Here is a 4,824-nt window from a genome sequence, read left to right as displayed (position 1 = left end):
ACCATAAGAGTCCCCATGTCATTGCAGTGACGTTTGAGGCGTCCCAACTTCAACTTCAGAGGTGTAAACCGGCAATTGCCTTCCAACATTAAAACTGCTGTATCAGCGTTGATGCGGTCTGATGAGTGCAAAATTTCCGAAACCCGGCGCACCCAATGGGTTGTTGACTCTCCTTCCTCCTGGACACAGGCAGTTAAGTCCACAATTGACATGGGGTGCTTGCACGTGTCTTTGAAATTCTGAATAAACCGGGCCCTTAACTCGGCCCATGACCAATGGAGTTAGCCGGCAGATTTTTCAACCATGTGCGAGTTGTTCCCTCCAACATCATGGTAAAGTATATAGCACACGCTGCATCGTCCACATCCAGCATCTTCATTTCCATCTCATAGCTTTCAACCCATGACTCGGGGGATAAATCGGCCACGGGGCGGAAAACAAACAGGAACTATGTAAAAAGATACGAAGTCTTGAGTAGGAGATTGCAAATGTCGCCTCCGACTGCAACTGCATGTCTTCAACATGACTGCAACTTTGTAGTGTTTTGTCTGGAAGGCGCAATTGCATGCTGCCACTACGTATGCAACTGCAAGTGTTGCCTCTGACTGCAACTATGTGGTGTTTGTGTGTGTATGGGGGCTAGTTGCATGTTTGCCACTAGGCACGCAATTGCAAGTGTTGCCCCTGATTGCAACTGCATGTCTTCCATGCGATTGCAACTCAATTGTGGTTCGTCAGGTGGAGGGAAATTGCATGTTCTCCACTACCCACACAACTGCATATGTGCATACAAACTGCAACTTGCAACTCTGACACAAGCCGGGCACCCGCACAAACCGCCGGCTCCCCGCGTACCTATTGCTATCAAGTCATCATGGGTTACAACGTGTGGTGCCGGTCGATATATAAGAGGCCTAGGATACAACGTGTCCGACTCCTACACGACTCGTACCTATCCATACCAATTACAACTCCAAATCCACGTAACTCCTTGTGTACATAATATTCGACACAAATATAACATGTACAACAACAAAGAAAATACGACCACAATCAGTGAGACCATTGACGATTTTTACATGCTTCTAATGTTGGGACCGAAGAAACTACCCCTTTTGTGCAAACAAGTATATCCATCCAATGCAAGCGCAAGCGCAGAAACCAATCAACATAATCATACACTCCAGTTAATTACGTATTTACATGCCTTCATGTTGGGAAAGAAGAAAACATACAACGTACAAGTACCTCTCAGTTATTCATTACTATTTTTATGCTACTACGGATGGTTGGACCAAACCATACATACACAATAGAACAAGACGGCATGCGTGTGAACTCAAGCTATACCATTGCAGCAGATCATCGGTAACATAAAAATAATAAAGCTAGAACTATTACAAATGATGTCCATATGTCTCATGGTGTACATTTGTTTTCCTGATTTGAGTGATCGTTCAAGATTTCTTTCTAAGGGGGAGCACCCATATCACTACAATTGCAACTGCAAACCCAACACCAAGTCCCAATCCAACAAAAAGGAACAACATAACATCTGTAGATTTCTCCTCCGAATTATGAAGCGCCGAATTTGGTGGTGTCTCATTGCTGCACTGTTTTGACAGTGGAGGCCCACATAACCCAGTGTTACCCATAAATGAGCTATTATCGAATGTCGAGAAATGAGGCGATTCTGGTATCCTTCCCTCCAGCATGTTGTTGGATAGGTTCAATGTTGTGAGGAAGTTGAGAGAGGATATCTCCTGTGGAATCTCCCCTGAAATACCATTTGGTGAGATGTCCAAAGACTCCAGCTGGTGCAAATAGACGAACTGAGATGGAATCGGCCCCGTGAAGGAGTTGTGCGACATGTTGAGCACTTGCAGCAAAACAAGTTCTCCAATAGCTCCAGGGATGCTACCATGGATTGCATTGTTTGAGACATCAATGAATACAAGGGTTCTTAGTATTTTGGTAAAGGAGACGGCATACCCTTTGTATGTGAGCACAATGTTGACCTGGTATACTTGGTTTTGATAGCTGTTATACTCCATGACTGACGTTTCATTCACAACTTCAACCATCATGGACTTCAATCTAATAAACCATCCTTCTGTCAATGTCCCTGATAAGTTGTTGGAGGCCAGATCCAGGATCCGCAGCCTTGGAAACTCACAAGTGCTTTTCTCATCATCAATAGAAGGTGACACTTGTCCAAATAACTTATTGGACTTTAGGACGAGGACTTCAAGTCTGGGAAGTGCAGTCATCCAACATGGAAAAGAGTCACTAATTTGATTGTGTCCAATATCGAGGACCTCCAGGTACTTGCAAGAAGCTAGAGATCTAGGCAACTGTCCTTCAATCTGGTTGCCACTCAAGTCTAGTGCCTCAAACTTGCAACTTTCATTGATATTATGTGGCAGCTGTCCAGAAAGTTGGTTTTCTTTCAGATTAAGAACTTGCAGTGCATTGTTATCCTCCATTAGGCATGAAGGAATTAAGCCACTGAGGTTGTTGTAAGACATATCAAGAATTGTTAGTTTTGTGCTACAAAAAGATGGTGGAATATTCCCTGAGAGGTTGTTGCTTGATGCCTTGAAATAGGAAGTATCTTCAAGTTGAGTAGAAATATTAGGAGGCATGGAAGAGAAACAGTTGCTTGAGTAATCAAGCATCTCCCCGGAGTATTGGGGTAAAGGTATTATCCCCTCAAACATGTTAAAACTGAGGTCCAACATTTCTATATGAAAAGGAAGGAAGGTTTCGTACCCAACACTTTTAAATTCATTGTGTGATAAGTTCAGAAACAAAGGGCCATGGTCTATCCATTTCTGCCATGCCCACTGGGGTATGGCACCATGAATTTGGTTACTCGAAAGATCAACTACTTTTATTTTATCTGTATGTCCCAGAATGTTAGGGAAATTATTTATGTTACATGATGCCAAACCTAGATATGCAATATTTGGGAAGGATATCAATGAAGAATTATGTTCTCCTTCTATTACACTTAATTTATTGTTTGAGAGATTCAAATCATATAGGTTTTGTAGTTTCCATAACGAGTTCAATTGCACAGTTCCTACGAGATTATTCGAAGCAAGTACTAGGGTATCTAGCAGAGTTAAGTTCAAGATACCCGAAGGTATTTTCCCAGAAAAATTGCACTTATAAAGTGCTAATTTCCTCAATTTGTGCAAATCACCAATGGAAGAAGGTATTGGTCCATTGAAGCCACAACAAGAAACTACTAGAACCTCTAGGGATGTTAGGTTTGTGATCCATGATGATATCGATCCTACTAGTCCCAACCCAGAGATCTGCAATGAATTCAACCGATTGATGAGGGTAGCTCTCCAGTAAAACCAAGTGCATCAAGGCCTAGCTTCTTCAAATGTTTGAGATTACTAATAGAATTTGGTACTGTACCAGAGAAATTGGTGTCGCCGACAAACAAGTTCTCCGGCTGATTACTATCAGTTGAGAAATTCGGCAAATTACCTAATATGTTAGGATTGTGGTGAAATCAATAGTCACTAGTTTCTTGTGTTGAAAGATCACAGGAGGGACTCGTCCTTCAAGGTTATTATAACTAAGCTGGAGAACATTCAAGGAGGAGAAGTTGGCAAAGAACACTGGAATTGAACCAGTCAACCTGTTGTACTGCAGATCGACCATGGAGAGTGATTGCAAACCGACGAGAGATCCACAAATGGGACTCGAGAGCCTACAAAAGGGCAAGCTAAGAACACGAAGATTTGGAGTGTAATTGGCTAGAGCACTGCACCACTCTTCTCCTTGCCCGGACATATCGACCCAACCAAGATGGAGCTCCCTCAAAATTGTAAGGTTTGCAACTAAGGCTGTTAAGTTAGGCAGTATGAGCTGATCGAAATAGACTCGAATCATATGGGTATGATCGTACCACTCAGTAATTTCAGAGTAGGAGGAGAGGTCGAGAGAGACCAAATTCGTGAGGCAGCCTATACTATAGGCTGGCACCTGTCCTGCAAATTTGGAGTTGGAGAGGTTGAGATGGGTGAGCCTGGTGAGCTGCTCAAACCCGGTGGATGGGATTTCGTAAAGACTGAAGTCGTTTCCACCCAGGTTGAGATACCTGAGGGAGTTCAGCTCAAAGAGCACATGATCGAGATGATCACTCTCCAAGCCTCTATCACCCAAATCAAGGGAAGTGACACGGCCGCTGGTGGCACCGCAGCGGATGGCCTCCCAACGGCAGCAGTCCGTGCCAACCTTCCATGAGTGGAAGGCCGCGACGGACTCGTCGGTGGTCGTGAAGGAACGTTTCAGCCGGAGCAGCGTGGAAGCCTGGCCTGGCAAGCATCGAACGGGTAGTATGGTGGTGTGGTTGGTGAACGTACCATGAGCCCAAGGGGGGTGTGAGCTTGCTGCCATGAGCTGAATTTGTAGGAGCAACAACAGCAGTACTAATGGCACGGGATGCGGCATAGTGGAGAACATATGTGTAAGGGCGACTCTGTTTGGTTGGGTGGCTCAAGACTGAAAGAGAAGAGCTTGATAGATTTCTACCTTCTGCCTCACTTCCATTTATATACACGGTGGCTGAGCAGCCTCAGGCAGTCTTGCCTTCTATCTTTTGTGCAATACCGTAACGATAACACACACACGGGTGGCAGCCAAGCCGTCCACGAGGTTTTCTCTTGCACTTGAATACTGCCTGGACGTGTTCTTATCTTGTGCCATATATCTTGGGCAATCGGGTTTTCGTTACTAACTAGTGACTGGACGTATGCAGCCAATTACCATATCACCATCCTCCGGTCAGTCAAGCTTGTCCTC

The 4,824-nt window shown here is 44.4% G+C and overlaps 1 pseudogene; it reads right to left on the bottom strand.

Annotated features, from left to right (window-relative positions):
* Window positions 1-1,414: 1,414 nt before the first annotated feature.
* LOC147957192 (receptor-like protein 6) lies at window positions 1,415-4,512 on the bottom strand (annotated as a pseudogene).
* Between the last annotated feature and the right edge of the window lie 312 nt (window positions 4,513-4,824).

The sequence above is a fragment of the Triticum urartu genome, chromosome 7A (assembly GCF_056163025.1).
Source record: "Triticum urartu cultivar PI428250 chromosome 7A, HENAU_Tu73, whole genome shotgun sequence".
NCBI classification, from domain to species: Eukaryota; Viridiplantae; Streptophyta; class Magnoliopsida; order Poales; family Poaceae; genus Triticum; species Triticum urartu.
This window is presented reverse-complemented; position numbering and strand designations above follow the sequence as displayed.